The 17,670-nt window shown below is 39.9% G+C and overlaps 1 protein-coding gene and 1 non-coding gene across 2 annotated transcripts in view; one reads left to right on the top strand and one right to left on the bottom strand.

The window, feature by feature from the left end:
• IFT88 (intraflagellar transport 88) overlaps positions 1-17,670 on the top strand; it is a 1,839,004-nt gene that overhangs the window by 853,392 nt on the left and 967,942 nt on the right. The window lies entirely within an intron of this gene.
• On the bottom strand, positions 3,563-3,667 carry LOC122803701. Its single transcript, XR_006365147.1, has one exon. It is a non-coding gene; the product is annotated as a U6 spliceosomal RNA (small nuclear RNA).

Genomic DNA, 17,670 nt, shown 5'->3' with positions numbered 1-17,670 from the left:
ACAAATGCACACTCATCATATAAAATTAAAACTAGAGGAGTTATGATACTATGGAGAAAAAATATTATTAATCCCCAAATTCTTTACAGCTATGAAGACAAAGAGGACTTATAACACTTGTCATAATAAAATTCAGTAATAGAATCTGGACATTAGTGAACCTTTATTGGTTTCCAGGAATAGGAAAAGGTACAACAAGGAAACCTCTAGACTTTATTGGTAAACATATAAAGGTAACTTGATAATAGGTGGTGACTTTAATTGTATTCTTGATAATTCTGAGACCACCAATAAAAGAAATTTACGTCTAACCCCTATAGCAAAATTACTCAAAAAATGGATTAAAAATCATAATTTAATAGACACATTCAAATTTAAAGAGAGTAACTACTATTCTCACACCAAGATCACAGATTTACTGCTCAAACAAGAATAGATAAAATTTATGTCTCACAAGACCTTGATGCAAAACCTTTTCAATAATACCATGTCCACTTTCAGATCATAGAGCAATTCTTCTTAAAATTCAAGCAAACTTTAAGAAGGTAATACAAATGAGAAGAATTCCAGCATACATCACGAAATTAAAAGAATTTAAACCTTGGCTACTCACAGAGTTAAAATTCTTCCTAGACACTAATTTCTCTAATGAACTCAACATAGTTATGATATGGGACACTTTAAAAGTTTATATCTATGGTAAAATTATCACATGGTACAAAAATAAGCTAAAATAATGGGAATCAGAATTACTTAACATACAAAACCAAATTACAAAAATAAATAATAATCCAACAAATGTACTTACTAATAATAAGAAAATTAATGATGAATGAATAATGAATTGTTGAATTACTTGAGGAATTTAATGAAATGATAATGTATAAAACTAATTTAGCACTAGAAAGATTAAAGTTAAACTCATATGTGGTCTCTCCTAAACATATGCACAATCTGGCGATAAGAGTCAAAGTACAATCTAAAACAAATAACATTACTAATATCATTCGTGAAGGAAGGAAGAACAAGAAGGTATCAGATATAAGTGATATACTAGATGCTTTCAAACACCATTATACCGAGCATTATAAAATGGAAGGAAATCAAACAAAAAACTTTAATTTAGACTTGAAACCTGACTCGATTAAAACAATTCCAGAGAACTTAAAATTAGAGCTTCAAAAACCAATCACTCATAAAGAAGTTTTAGAGAAAATTAAAGAAAGCAAAAATAATAAAGCTCCAGGAATGGATGGTATTATAGCTGAAATATATAAAATCTTTCCACCATCCATAATCTCAGTCTTCCAAAAAAACTTAATAGGAAAACAAACACAAAATACCATACCACCATCCTGGATATACTCATTAATTACTCCTATAATAAAAGAAAATAAAGACACATCAAAATGTAGTTCCTATAGACCGATTTCATTACTCAACAATGATTACAAAATCTTTATGGCCATTTTAGTCAACAGAATTAAAAAATCTATGACAAAAATGATAAATGAAGATCAAACAGGTTTCATACTTAATAGGCGCACCTATGATAATATACAAATAATATTAACTATTATTGACTATTTAAATAGAGAAAAACAAGAAGCCTTAATAATTGCCTCGGATATAGAGAAAGCTTTTGACTCTCTAAAGTAGGATTTCTTGTTTAAAGTATTAGAACTCTATGGGTTTCCTTACTCCTTCATTTCATTGATAAAGAACAAGAAAACGTAGAGACAACCAATAGTTTCCAAAAACGGGTATCCAGAAGCCAAAAAGCCACAAGCTCTCACTTTAAACTATTTAGGTATAACACAAAGTACAACATTAGAAGAAATCTTAAATACAAATTATAGAAAAATTATAAACACAATAAAGTCAAATGTAGTAAGATGGAATAAAATATATGCAACATTTGAAGACAGATTGCAAGTAATAAAAATTATATTATTGCCAAAAATCCTATACATAGCACAAGCCATTCCAGTAATACCAGACAAGCATTTTAAAAGAAATAAATAAACTTTATTATTAAGATTTCTCTGGTATCCTAATAAAAACAGAATAGCTCTTACACACTGCATTAGACCCTGGAAACTAGAAGGAATCAACTTTCCAGATGTTGAAACTTATATTAGAGCCTCCATTTTTAGAATAATTATAAATTGGATGGATCTGAACTATTCTTCTAACTGGTACCTCTACACACTGTTATTTATTCAAATGAAAATACCATTCTAAAGAATTTAATGATAATCATATTAATAAACCATGTCATATCATATGCAGTAGCCTTCAATATAATCTAACAAAACCTACTAAACTAAAATACTTAATTGACATGTATAATTCATTTAGAAGATTTGTAACTTCTAATACAGATATAAAGTTATGGCTGGAACTTTATATCCTTTCATTGTAACAATAAATTTTCAAAACAAAATGCATAGGACAGTTTACATTACTTGGGAAATGAAACATTTTATTTGCTGGCAACAATGCATTAACAAACAAAAGGTTATGGATAGCCAAAATATAATAAAAACGTATGACCTTCCTACATCAGATTGGATCTTATTGCAAAGTGTATTACTATATTCACAAGATCTATGCAGAATAATTAACAATTCTTCCTTCAGAGATGGACCTGCATTTATAACTCGTCTATATGAATTAGTATAAAATAATCAAAATTGGGAAAAATTTACATCAAAATTATATAATATTTTAATAAACTATAGAGTTAAAATCAATTAAAAATTTTGGAATCCTATTACAAAAGGACATTCAGTAAATTTATCCTTGGAAAATAAAACCAAAATACTGAATTCTGTTAAATTGACATCTAACATGCAATTTTGGAGAATTTACACATGGAAATTTCTGCATAGATCTTTTATACTCCCAAATAGATTGAAAAAATGTAATACTTCTAATAATGTTACATGTTGGAGATGTTTACAAATTTATAAAGCAGATTGGATACATGTATTTCATGACTGTATTAAAGTTAAAAACAATTGGGAAGATGTCAGCAACTTTATACAAGACATATTTTCAGATACATTTGTAGTAAATAGCTCTTTAATTGTGTTGAATGTTAATGAGAATCTAGAATTAAATAACAATCTTTACTTACTATGGAACATATTAGCGAATGCTAGAAAATGTATTTCCAGAAAGTGAAAGTCAAACCTTGAACCATCCTATAAAGAATTCCTGTCACTATTGAAGGTGTTGATGGAAACCAGAGTAAAAGAACTAAGAATAGCATTAAAATGATGGAATAAGAATCCATGGGAAAAATATTATCTCTTATTGAGACATTAAACTTGAACTTAGACTCTTCATAAGGATGAAAGGAAAGAGGAATAAATGATCTCCCATTGATATGATGTTACTCTGACTGGACTGGTCAATTCAATAATTAATTTTCAGGCCAATTGTAAATATTGTGTATAGTTAGTAATTCTGTTTTATTTATTAGAAAATGTATTAAGATTATTATACAACAAAACTACTTGAAAAAGTAATAAAAATCGTTTGAGGGAAAAAAAACACCATAATGGAATTTTTCATGAATTTTAGGTGTCATCCTTGCCCAGGGCCATGCTAATTTTCTCTATGTGCTGTCAAAGTAAGCACAAAAATGAGTACCACATTTTTGTCTCTCTACTGCACCATCAAGATGAGAGTACAAATGTACTAACAGAAAACCGTCCACAGACCCAGGCAAGTATATACCCGTAGGTCTGACTAGTCTCGTATGCAAAGCCATGGAAAAAGTTATTATGGAACTAATCAGTAAGGACATAGGGAACATCCAAACACTGGACCCATCTCACTTGGATTCATCAAGGGTAGGCCATGCCTCCACACCCTAGTAGACTTTTTCTGAAAAGTCTCCAGAGCAATGAATGAAAGTAAAATGGTGCACACCTCATACCTCAACCTGGCCAAAGCTTTTGACACAATCCACCATGCAGGCACAGTAGAAAACCTAAATAAACTGGGAATAAACCTCTACATCATCTGGTGGATTGCTAGCTCACTCACAGATAGGATGCAGACAATTTCAGTGTTATTTATGATGGATCTTCATTGTTTGTGCGAACAGGTGGAAAGATGCAATTTGTTGCAGAGGGTTAAAATTGACACCTCACAATAATCTTGCAGTAGAAACCAGGAATCCCAAGTCCCTATTGCTTAGAAAGTTCCATTTGTGTTGACTTCTGAAAGGGAGTTTCATAAGTTCACATAGGTGTTTACTAGGCTAACAACAACAAGGGGCTTTTTAAGCTAGCCATGCATCCCAAATCTCTGACAAGTTCTGGTACCCTTGATAAGTGCAAGCAGGGGCTTGGGAGACAAAACATTTCTAAGGATGGGCCTGGAAGATGAACAATTTGCAGGTCGCCTGTGTCCATTAGAGACATTGGTGCCAAGCCAGGGATGAATTTCCTGTTCCCCATCCAATTGTCCAAGTTACACTTGAATTGGGTGTGGGAAGAACTCTGCTTCAGATAGATGGAGAGCCTGTTCCAGAGATGCGGTAGTCTGTCGGATAAATACCTGTCCACCATGTCCTCTTTATATCACAGGCAAGGTTAAGTCTTTAGAATGGGTAATTCTGGTGCTGTTTGTTTTGCTGATATGCAGGAGGTCCATCAGAGTGGGATCTGACAATACCCTGTATGCCAGGCACAGATCTCCCATCAACAGCCTGTAGCAGACAGACTACAGGGATAGGTTAGAGCCTTGAGTTGTTCTGCATAGGACATTTTACTTATGCCCTGTATTCTTTTAGTGAGGAATCTCTGTGAACATCCCATTTATTGGATATGCCTGGTTAGATACATACCAAAGTGGGCATTATACTCAATGACAGATTTGGTGAATGCTGAAAATAGTGGAACAGTGACTTCCTTGGACCTAGATGCCATACCTTTTTTTATAATTTGTGTGACCTAGACTGATGATCTCTCTACTGTAGACATGGTCAAAGGCTAGATTACTGTCTGTGTGTGTCCCCATGTCACTGACTACTGGATCGTCTCTAAGGGCTGTGTTGTTAATATGATAGTTACCAGGGATGGATGACTTCCCAAAGGCTACTACTATGCATTTCTTGCATTTACTGTTATTATATGACTCTAACACCAGTTGTTTGTCTGTTTCAGCCCTTCCTGGAGAACATTTGTGTCAGTATGAGATTCAATGTTGGCTCCTAATTTGCAATGATCTGCAAATTTAGTTAGCCAGAGACCATGAACATTGGCCTTGACTTCAGAGAAGTAAATGCCAAAAAGGAGAGGTCCAAAGACTGATCCCTGAGGGACTCCACTTATGACTGGCCTCTTTGTAGACGTGGACACCCAATTCTAACTTCCTGGGTCCTGTCTGTGAGCCATTTGACTATCCACCGGATAAAATACGGGTTTGTACCGAACCTCCTGAGTTTGTTAACAATCTCTGAGTGCAGTGTTTGTGTCATATGTTTTGGCCAGGTCAAGGTAGGCAGTGTGAACCATTTTGCCCTAATCCATTGCTTTGGTGGCCTTCTCAAAGAAGTCCACCAGACTGAGTAAGCATGACCTTCCCTTGATGAAACCAAACTGGGTTGGGTCTAGTGCCTGGAGGTTTATTATATCATTATTGATCACTTCTGTGATAATTCTTTCTATGGCTTTGCATATAAAACTAGTGAGTCTTATGGGTCTGCAGGTTCTAGGGTATGTAGATGGTCCACCTTTGTGCAAAGGGATGACTGTTGCTGTTCACTATTCATGAGGCACAAAGCCTCTTTGGAGGCTACAGTTAAATATCAATTCCAGAAGGGTCTGTATTACCTGATCGAAAAACCTAGCCATCGAACGCCTTTTCGCCGACCAGTAAACATTGAACTGTCATTTCTGCAAACAGACACTTCAACAATTTTTTTCCTAAGGGAAAAAAATCGCTTGGCCATCATCGTGAATTTGCTCTTTTTCCCTCTGTAGTGCGATCTTGGAGTTGGTATATTTAGTTAGGTGGGGCAAAGCCCCCCACTTTGAAAAGTTTGAAATGGTGTCTTGTTTCTTGTTGGCCAATCAATTTTTCCCCTAGGAAAAAATTCTCTGAAGTGGCCGTTTGCGGAAATGACAGTTCAGTGTTTATTGGTTGTCAAAAAGGCGTTCGATGACTAGGTTTTTTAATGAGGTAATATAGACCCATTCCAGAAGACGTTATAGGTCATATTTCATGCTGTTTAGAAGGCATCCTAGTATATTGTCTGGGCCCCTTGAAGTACTTTTCTTGGCATTAGAGAGCATTAAGGGCCTATTCCCTAGTGATAGCGGGGGGGGGGGTTATATTTGATGGTATTTCCTGAGGGAAGGTTGAGGGGGAAAGGGGGGAAGTTGGAACTGAATTTGTTGGCCAGAAGGTTTGCTACGTCTTCTGGCTCAATATAGGTGGCTCCAATTGCAATGAGTTCTGCACATAATTGTATATTGTCTTGGAGACATAGCTAAATAATGCCTTGTGGTTGTCCTTGGCCTGGGAGGCTAAATTTACCTCAAATTTGTCCTCTGAGTTGTTTGTTTAGTTCGATGAGAGTGCTTTTATCTTGCTGGGTGCTGCACCTCAGAATTTTTGCCATGATTTTCTTCCTTCTGTTATACAACCTATTGATTTTGTGATTCCACCAGTGTGGTTTGTTTTTTTGAGTTAGTTCTGTACTTCTTCCTGGTGGGTACAGCTGCCTCTATGCAGCTGTTAACATGCTTGTGAACAGTTCTGCATAGGCAGCAGCGTTTTTAGGTTTTATGGGAACTTCAGATTTTGCCAGGTTGTCACTTAATCGCATGAAGTTAGCCTTAGAGTAGTTCCAGAATATTCCAGGGTTAGCTGGGAGTCCAGGTTTTATTTTTTTTATTTATTTATTTATTTATTTATTTATCATTTGTTGACTGGGAAAGTCCGACTAGGACAGAGCCTATTTTCAGTGGAGGCCTGGGAAGAAATACTCCAGACGCATGTCTTTGGATTGTGGGAGGAAACCAGAGTACCCAGAGGAAACCCACGAGAATGCAGGGAAAATATGCAAACTCCACACAGAAGTTACCCCAGACGAGAATCAAACCAGAGTACCTTTTGCTGTGAGGCGACAGCATTAACTGCTGCACCCCTATGCCGCCAAATGTCTATAATGTTAGCCAAATGGGTTCTGAGGGTCATTTATTAAAGTAAGTACAGGTGGCAGTGGGAGGAAATCCCTAATCCACTAGTTCAGACTTTTATTATTATTTTATTAGTATTATTATTATATTATTATTATTATTATTATTTTATTTTACTTCAAAGGAGACCATTTTGTGGTTTGACTTTATCAGAGAAGACATTACACTAGGTGGTGTGCAGCACTCTCCCATATTAATGAGGACCAGATCCAGCATAGTTGCACCTCTGGTTGGTGTATTGATAGTCTATTCCAAGGAGTTCATGCTTACAAAATCCAGGAGTCTCTGTGCCTGTACGTATAGTGTCTTATAAGATTCCCAATTAATAGTTGGATAATTTGTCGCCTATGAATATGGTATTAGATTGGATGGTAAGTGTTTCCAGTAGGTTTAAATGCATGGTTTGGTTTTCCTGGGTCACAGAGGGGGACTTATAGCTTACAAGGAAGTGGTATTGGATATTGCCTATGATAATTTGAACATGGATTAACTCAAGTGCATTGTCCTGTTTGATCAGCCTTGAGGTATATTTAGTTTTGATGTAAATTGAGACACCTCCACCTTTAGTTCCTGTTTGGTCTAAATGTGTGGAAGGCATTATAACCTTGCACTGTTGGTGTACTCTGTGCAGCTTTAAACTGTGTCTCAGTGGCCACACAGATGTCAGCATTCTCTACGGTGAGGAGAGTTTCTAGGGAGTGGAATTTTTGTTTAGACTCCTAGCACTGAGCAGTAATACCTTTAGATTTTCTTGGCATTGATTTGCTATGTTGGAAGCACTTTCAGTCTGGCATTGCCTAAAAAAGGCACTATAAGGGAAGACATTGTTTTAGCTAATATTCAAAAGCTTAGAGGGGAGGGGTGCAGACCATCCCTGGGAAAGTAGCATGGTCCGTTGCTCATGTCCTTCCATGCTGACAAATATTGCACCCTCATAGAATGACACCAGAAACTAAGCCAATTAAAAGTCATTCATCTTTTGTTCATATTATGGCATCATCCTTGGAGAAGGTAAAATGCTGCTCAGTGCTAGATTCATACCAGCATGAGACATATTCTGAGGACTCCGTGATGTCTGTCTTCATATAGTCTAGGGTGGTACATCTCAGGTCATTTCCACTCACATGGACTATGACTCGGTCATACTGGTATTTGTGGTCCAATGACCTGAGAGCGTGCATAATGTGACAGATCCTAACCCCGATAAGCAACTGACTGTGACTTTCTCCTTACTTAACCTGGTGAGAAGGACATCAGTGTGTCTCACAATGGAGTTTCCAATGATCAGAATGTTGGATTGTGTGGTGGCTTACCTTATGGGGTTAGAAGTAGAGGCTCCATGAGATGTGACTGTATGTGTTCATGTGGATGTTGTTTTGAAAGAGTGCATTTGGGGCTGCTGAGGATATTTGTTATGTGTACTTCATCTTGGAGGTCTTTGGGGTTTAGGAAAGTTACATTTAAGTGCGTCAGCATATGCGAGTCTGTATGTCTGCTTTGAATTGTCTTTGATGGGTGCACCGTGTGTACTACTGACAAACTTATTGACATTATGAGTACTTAAGAGCTTTGTTTCCAGTGACATTGTGAAAGTACATCTCTCACATACCATATCCATTTGAGAATTAACTGGTTATCAGTAAACATGAGGAAATTTCTGCATTGCCTCAGGATGCCCATACCTACCAAGCTGGTAACAGAGATAGTGGGAAAGTTCATATGCATGGCAACAGACCTTTTTTATTGATTAGGCAGTTGGAGTGAGAATATAAAGCAATGTCAGGAGTATCTGATTTGCAACTCTGGGGGCAGTGCTAGTCACTGAAAACTTGTCCTGTGTGCAACTAGGTATTGAAATTGTGCAACAAGGTACTGGTGAAATTTCAGTTGTACTTTTACAGGAAAAATGTCACTTAAGGTGTCTGTGTACAAGGGGCACTGTCAAACACTTGAGGGGAAACTAGTAAGTAGACCCGGAAATTTTAAGGATGAAGTATTTAGACATATTCTGAAGTTAGAAACAAATCAAACAGTATTTACTGAAAACACATAGCTTTTGAAAAATTATGAAAATGGGGGAATTGCATGAATGGCTAGTACTAGTGCTGGTCTCACGACAGCTTCACTCTGCTGGGATACAGTGCTCCTTTTCTTCTTCTCTCACCAGAAGCAAAACATTAGCACCAATCCCATGTTGGGAAGCAGGCCACAGTCTGTTTGTTGTCCACTGTCTTGTCCCAGATGATGCAGGAGTCTGTAGGGTTGTTGTAGCTTTTTCCTGGTAGATGCCTGGAATAGCAACCAGACAATCAGGAACATCAAACACAGACACTGCCCATCCAGAAATTCAGGAATCAGTGGACTCTGCTCCTTCTGTCACCAGGAGCAGCATATAAGCACAAATTCCAAGCTGTCACCTATGAAGCAGTTATTAGGCTTCCTGGTGATCAGAAATCTCCAGGAAATAATGTCCCTGTGCTCCTTGTCTTACCAGGTGAAAACAGACTAATTAGACAGATTAATCTTAAGATGACTAGTGAGAGGCAGAATGCGGGTTCTCCAGTAATTGGTGATCTTGCAGTAGATGCTGCAGATTTTAAAGATAAGATGGAAAAGTATGGTTAATATCCTAAGCACTGCAGTGTGCACTAAGCAGTTAGATATGAAAGAGGGGATAACTAAAGCTTTAGTTGTCTAAGTGGAGAGATTGATTTTAAAAGAGAAAGATAGATTGAAAGGGGCGGGCACTTTGTGTTATGGTTCTATGGAACACAGTGGGACGGCCAATAAATTTAAATAGTTTAAGGAGAGTGTTTACACAAAATGATAATTTTGTGCTTACATACAAAAGCCAATGAAAGGGGAGAGGGAAGGAGATATGTGGTCAAATTAACATAAGGGGCAGGCAGCTAGAAAGTTGAATTTAAGAACACAACAGCACCAGGGTAGGAGAGATGATAGAATTTCTGTGTGACTCACAAGAGAGACAGCTGTGGTCTCTTTCCTAGTTTTAATATTCAATTAAAAGGAGAATACAAGTAACACACAGTGTAAAGAAAACAAAATTACAACATACAGAATAGAAGAAGGCAATAAAGTAATAAAAAAATACAAGAAAGCAAAAGCAAACTAGCCAGCTGATGTCAATCTTCATTCATTCTTAACAGATGGTTTTGGTTCTGACCTTTCAGAACCAACTTGGCCACTATACATAGCTCATGCCAGACAAAACCTCTCAAGCTAAGGCTCTACCCACAATGCTGTTCTTCCCATTACCCTAGATCTAGTTTGTCGCGTAGAAAACTGGACACGTCAGCCGATGCTCTCAGCTAAGTACTTTTAAATTGTATTTGTCATTATTGTTTTTTTGGCTAATTCTGGATTCAGATTCTCTTCATTCTTATTGGATAGTGTTACTAACTAGTTTTTCGTGTGAGTGGCTGTTTTGACCTTTCTGCCCACACCCTTTTACCTTACGGTAACTCTCTCTACCATAGTTAGTAATAGGCCTCTTTCTTCCCTCTCCTCTTACCATTGGTAGTCTTTCATACCATCATTGATATTCTTCCCTTTATTTCATCCCTTTACCCGTAGGGTAATTTTTTTGTACTATTGTTAGCATATCCTAAAAAAAAAAAAAAAAAAAAAAACTTTTGATTACCTTTCCATCTGATGTTGTTAATCTTCACCTAATCCTTTACAGTGAGTTTGGTTCCAAACCCTCAGAACCAACTCGGACGTATTTCCAGCTCGCTCAGTTCTGATGGGCATCTTTCTTGTGTGTACTGTCTGGATGCCCTTCACTTGGACATATCTTGTAAAATTTGTAAGGCTTTAGCACTCAGACTCTGGCAGAGAGGTGCAATAAGTTGATCTTGAAAGGTTTGTTAAAGTGTCCTTTTGGCGAAGCCCTGTCTAAGGCAGAGACTTCAAAATCTCCAAAGCCTGAAATGAAGAAAAGGAGCCATTCGGTGCCAACTTTCCCTACTGCACATGAAACAAAAGCTCAGAAACCCCAGGTTCTGACAATTTCTTCAGAACTGAAGGCCAGGGTACTGAAAGTGACATTATCATCACCTCTGGCACCGAAGACAACAGAATCAATATTGGTGCCATCAAGTACTGAACCAACTCAAACCACTTCAGCACCGACGACCTCTTTGGCACCAACTGTAGTTTCATCCTCTCATTCGGTTCCACCTTCCTCTTCCATACAACAGCCCATGGTGCTGAAGTTCAATCAGTTAAATTTATCCCAGACTAAATATTCCCCATCAATTGACCCCTTTTTCGGTTAGCAACCGAGCCCATTTCTGGGCAGGCCTGAGTCCCCTTCGGGAATGTCAGTCCGTTCCTCCAGGAGCCTCTCAGAATTGGACATAGTCAGATTGGTGGACCAGCTTTTAGCAGCCAGAGGTCTTCCTGCACCCTCACAAACCTCTCTCCCACCTGAAGCCGAGGCTTATTCTCCAAGGACTCCTCCAGTTCTTCCTACTTCAACTTCTTTTCAGGGTTTGGAGATCCTTGCTTTGATTCTCCTGCTGCCAGCCACCTCTGTGCTGACTGTGGACGTTACCTCAGTGCTGGAGTTGACTCTATGGTCTTTGGCTCCTTCAGATCCATCCTCAACTAGGACTGAGGTTTGCCTGTTGATTCCAAGATCCTTGGACCAGTTCTGGTTATTTCCATGGTGCTGCATGTGGCTCTTGGGACCATGGCAGTTTCAAGCCCTCTCTTGGCTCCTACTCTGGGTCGCGGCTGTTCGATGCGTGGTGTGACCTCTGTTCCAAGGTTGTCTTTCTAAGTTCCTGGCTCCCATCCCTCTTCAGGTGATCTGCCTTTCAGGTTATGGAGAGATTTGGCCTCAGAAGGCTCCCAGCTGGTTCCATCTCCGTCAGAGTGCCGTATTTTCGTTTCAAAGCTGTCACAATCTGCTATGTCTGGACAGTGGGCACAAGAGCTGCAAGTTACCCCAGTACAGGGTCCCCCCTCTTCAGAGTCCTCCTCAGAACTCCCCCCTAAGGAGCCACTCCATAAGAGGACGTGGAAGAGGAAGCACCTAGATTCTCCAGAAGAATCGGTCACTGAAGACATAGATTACGATGAAGGGGAAGGGTCCCCACAGTCACCCAGGAAGATGTCTCTTTTGGTGACATCCTGTAAATATTAAAACAGAGAGGTGATTGGAAGTCCTACGACCCATCCTCTGAGGAATACGTGCTCTTGCAAGCTTTTCGTACACTACTTCTTGGGTGACCCCGCCCACTGACGACCTAATTAAATCTATAGTTCAGTGAGTGTGGATGGCTCCTGACTCCTATAGATACTATTCCCCAGAGACCGGACAAGATTCTTTCAGCCCCAGATGATCAGCTCCATTGGTCTGAATGTCTAGCAGTGGATGCCATGGTGGTGGCGGCAGCCACCAAAAAAGGAACTCGCCAAAAAGAGTTCAACTGTCCATCCTCCTAACCAAGAGTCCCAGATGATGGACAGATTTGAGAAGTGTGTCTTTGCTTCAATAACCTTCGCTATTCGGTCCTTGAACTTTTTGGCACACTTTACTAGACTCCAAAAGGATCTGATAACTGAGCTTTCAGACACCCTAGCAGGAGCAGTGTCTGACGAGGTTCAAGATAAGGCTGCCTCTCAGCTTGCTGCCCTGGAGTCTATTTCAGATTCGTCCATGCAGCTTATTACGCATACAATCGAAGGGATGTCTAGAGCAGCGGATACAGGCGTCACACCTGGATGCACTTGTGTGATTGTGGAGTCCTTTAAGTCTTCCTTTATCAGCGCTCCTATTGATGATACTTCATTGTTTAGCCCAAAAGTTAGAGACACGCTAGCCAGGTGTGAAAAGGATGGTAAGACTCTTTCTGCTGTGGGCATTCATTTTTCCACTCCACAATGACTTTACTCCAGGAAACAGAAGAGTCGAAAAATATGGTTCAAGAAGACCTGAGGGCCTTTTCAGGACACACATGGTGAGTATCCCACCCCAGGGCCTAGGGGGAACTCTTCTGGAAGATACCCCTCCCATGGCAGAAGGGGTCTGCATAACCAGGGGTTCAGAGATTCCTTTTTTGGACAACCCTATCAGCTCTCCTGAATGGAGGTCCAATTGCTTACCTCTGGAAGCAGTCAGGGGAAGATTTTCTCTGCACCATTCAGCTTGGCTTACAGTAACCTTGGATACCTGGATGCAGAAAATAATTGCCAGAAGTTACCACATTCCCTTCAATCTTTTGCCAAAACTCCAAAGGCGAAATAGAACAAGGTCGACTAGAATTACCTAATTTGAGGGGGGTATTTTAGCATCACAATTAAGGCTGTTATACATGGCACAAGCAGAAAACTATAATTCAAAGTGGAAAGGAATGATGCTGACACAGGGAGGAAGCTCAAGAAATAAGGAAATATTGGGATTTTGGATGCAGACTCTTAAGGAGGACAACCAAAATCATACAGAGTATTATATTCATAAAATAGCAGGGACTATTCTAAGAACCAAGCCAGCACGAGAATGGAGAAAAGAGATTTTGCCAATAGGGTTGACTTTGGTCAGGGATACAGATAATAGGCAAGAGGGGGCTGGAATTCATTGGAGAAAACTGGCAAAGGAACCAAGGTATTGAGAGCAACTAGAAAGGGAAAGGTAGTAGAATGAGAAGAGGCCAAGAATTTATTTGGACTGCAGGTTAGAGATTGCCTTCCCTATCAAGGATGGATATCAGAGCATAGGCAAAGAGAAAGAAATAGGGGGCTCCTAAATGAAAGACCAGCACTGGTAGAGTTTTTAATAGAATCTAGAACAGAAGCTGCCATTAAAAAAGGAATAATTAGTCAAGCATATAAAATATTGCATGATAATTATAAGAATAAATCAGAGGAGCTTAGAAAGGATTGGGAAGAGAGACTGGATAAGCAATTCACAAAGAGACAATGGGGGATATATGTATATCTCCCAAATATGCAACAAAGTCTAGAAGATTTAGGATCTTTGCCTGGAAGTGTTTACATAGGTATTTTTATACCCCAAGTAGACTCCAAAGAATTTTTCCTCAGGTGGATAGCAAATGTTGGAGGTGTGACAGGCAAGAAAGAGGCAGCTGGGAACACATTTTTTGGAAGTGTGATGAGCTGGCAGACTTTTGGGATTCCCTGCCGACCGCTGTGTCGGAAATGCTGGGTAAGCAGATTGGACTGACTGGGTAGATGATTTTTTTTTTGAGTTATGTTCCACAATTGGAATTGCCTAGACATAGTAAAGCCTTGCTGAGACAAATTATGGTGGGTGCCAAAAAAGCAGTTACTAGAAAATGGAAATCAAAGTCTAGACCAACTTTACTAGTAGTAGCAAATATAGTAACAAAGATTAAACAGCTGGAATTGGGATCTTTAGAAAAGGGAAGGAGCAAACTACATAGGAAAAAAATGGGAATAGTGGGAACAGTATATGCAGAGCAGGAACAAGGGTTAAGAGGCAGGATTTGAATGAGCCATATAATGATTAACTGACAATGACCGGATGGTTTATAAGTGATGTATAATGTTTACAACTAAATTTGTTTCAGTGGTGTCTGCGATGTAAACTGTTTGTAACTAAACTGATATAATTTTGTATGTTTTTTCATTTATATACATGTAAGATTGCCTTTGTCATATGTATTAAAAATGAGATGTGCCGCTTAGAAGGACTTTCTGACCACAGTGGCAATGCTGTGATCAAAAGAGAGGCTGCTGCCAACTTGTGTTCCAGATCTCTTATAACGCCTTTTGTGTTCATTGGACTACCATCTATGTGTTAATTCATGGGAACTGAGTTTTTCCCAAAGGGGATGACGACACATTTTTTGACAATGAGCTTAAGGCCATGGTTCTGACACCAGTCGTTGGTCTCAGTGAGGCCTTTCTGCAGGATGTCAGCATCACATGGGGAGTTAGTAATAGCTCTCAACTTGCAGTTGTCTGAGAACTGTGTCAGCCAGAGTCCCTTTATGTTGGCCTGGACTTCAGAGATGCAGATATCAAACAGGACAGGACCCAGGACCGAACCCTGTGGGATTCCAATCATGACTGGTCGGCAGTCTGACTTGGAGTCAGCTACTGTCACACTGTGGGTTCTATCTGTGCAACCCACCTAGTGATGTAGGAGTTGATGCTTAACTTACTGAGTTTTTCTATGATTACTGACTGGGGAATGGTATCAAAGGCCTTGACCAGATCAGGGTAGGCTGTATGAACCACCTTGCCTTCATCCACAGCTCTGGTGACTGTCTCAAAAAAGTTGACCAGGTTGAGCAAGCATGATCTACCCTTCACAAAGCCAAATTATGTGGGATCCAGAGTTTGGAGATCCCTATATCCTTGTTTATTAGGTCCATGATGATGTGTTCCATAGCTTTGCATATCAGACTCATCAGGCTAATGGGGCGATAGTTCCCAGGGTCTGTAGTTGCTCCTCCTTTGTGGAGAGGGATGACTGTAGCAGTCTACCATTCAGTAGGGACAAAGCCTGAGGTGAGGCTGTGATTGAACAAGGCATGGTGCCAGTTCACTCTGTAGATCATGTAGAATGCAGCCAGGGATATTGTCAGGTCCCATAGAAGCTGTTTTCTTGACCTTGGACAGTGCTGTTTTAACCTGTGCAGCAGTAATACTGGGTGCATGGCAATCTACTGGTATTGTGATTGGTCCTTCGGGAGGGAGGGGTAAAGTTGGTAATGAATCTGTCGGCCAGTATACTGGCAGTATCTGGTGGCTCAGTATAGGAAGTACCATTGTGCAGTAGCTCAGAGCAAATCTGGGTATCGCCATGGACATTTTTTACATAACTATATAAGGCCTTGTAGTTGTCTTTACTATCTGCTGCAGTTCTGTTTTCGTAGCTAGCTTTAGAGGATTTGATGAGGGATCTCAACTTTATGTTTAGGGCTGATAAGGGAGTTTTTCCAGTCTTGGGACTTCACCTTATTCCGCATCAGTTTCTTTCTTCTGTTGTAGAGTTTATGTATGGCAGGGGAACACCAGTTTGGCTTCCTTTTTTTGGAGGAGAGCATCTTGGTTCTATTGGGTAAGGTGAGATCCATGCATTTGTGTACGTGTTCGTACAGTGCATTGGTGTATGATTCGGCAGTCATGCAACTATTCTCCATTTGGATGGGTGCCATGAAGTTAGCCACCACTGTTTTTAGGAACCCAAAGTTAGCTTTGAAGAAGTTTTTCATGGTGGTTACCTTTGCGGGTAGGGTGGGAGTGGGAGGGATGTGGATTTCCAAGGTGATTAGTTTGTGGTCAGATCTAACCAGGGAGGAGTTGACTACTGATGTAGTGCAACAGTTGCCCATGTTAGTAATGACCAGGTCAAGGATGTTGCTACCTCTAGTGGGGGTAAGAACAAGCTGGTCCAGGACACTGGAATTAATGAATTGGTACATGAGTAGTTTTCCCAGTTAATGGAGGGGTAATTGAAGTCGCCCAGTCTAAAAGTGTTAAGTTGGACCCTAATATTCTCCAGGGTGCTTAGGAACACGGACTGTGAGTCTTGGGACATGGTTGGGGTTTTTATAGCAGGCTACGACCTGAATCGCTGTCTTACCCCATGTTAGCTGCACCTGAAGTATCTCTAATGCGTTATGTTGGGCTACCAGTCTGTAGGTGTGCGCATCCTTTATGAATAAGGAAACACTACCGCCTTTGGAGCTTCAGTCCAAGTTCTGGGGCCGAAAGGTGTGGAATGAGTTATAGCCTGGTAGTGAGGGGTGCTTTCTGCTGCTTTGAACCAGGTCTCTGTTACAGCATAAATGTCGATGTTCTCCATTTTAAGGAGTGCTTCGAGTGAGTGCATTTGAGATTTAGACTTTTAGCATTGAGCAGCATGACCCTCAGACTGCATTTATTTGCAGCTATTACTGTGGTAATTTGGTATTTGGAACACAGCCTAAAAAAGGCACTGTAGGGGTGGCAAGAGCCTTGGCCAGTATCCGGAAGCCTAGGGGTTGCAGATGCAGGCCATCTTTGGCAAAGCATTGAGATCTGTCAATCATATCATCACTGGCAGACAGATACTGTATCCCCTTGGAATGACACCAGAAACTTAGCCAGTTGTTGAAATCAATCATTTTCTGCTAGTACTGTGGTATCATTCTGGGTGATGGTAGGATACTGCTCAGGGCTAGGGTCATACCCGCCTGGGCTTCATAATCCAAGAGCTCCTCCATGTCTCTTTTCATGTAGTCCAGGGAGGTACGTCTCAGGTCATTCACACCCACATGTACAATAGCAGAGTCATATTTGTACCTATTGTTGAGGGACCTGAGTGTGTGTGTTATGTGGTGGATCCTGGCACCTGACAGGCAGCTAACTGTTACTTTTTCCTTATTCAACCTAGTGAATGAGACATCAGTTTCTGAGGAAAGTCCAGTAGTTGAGAAGCAAATTGATT

The sequence above is a fragment of the Protopterus annectens genome, chromosome 5.part1 (assembly GCF_019279795.1).
Source record: "Protopterus annectens isolate FY-2018-M chromosome 5.part1, PAN1.0, whole genome shotgun sequence".
NCBI classification, from domain to species: Eukaryota; Metazoa; Chordata; order Ceratodontiformes; family Protopteridae; genus Protopterus; species Protopterus annectens.
This window is presented reverse-complemented; position numbering and strand designations above follow the sequence as displayed.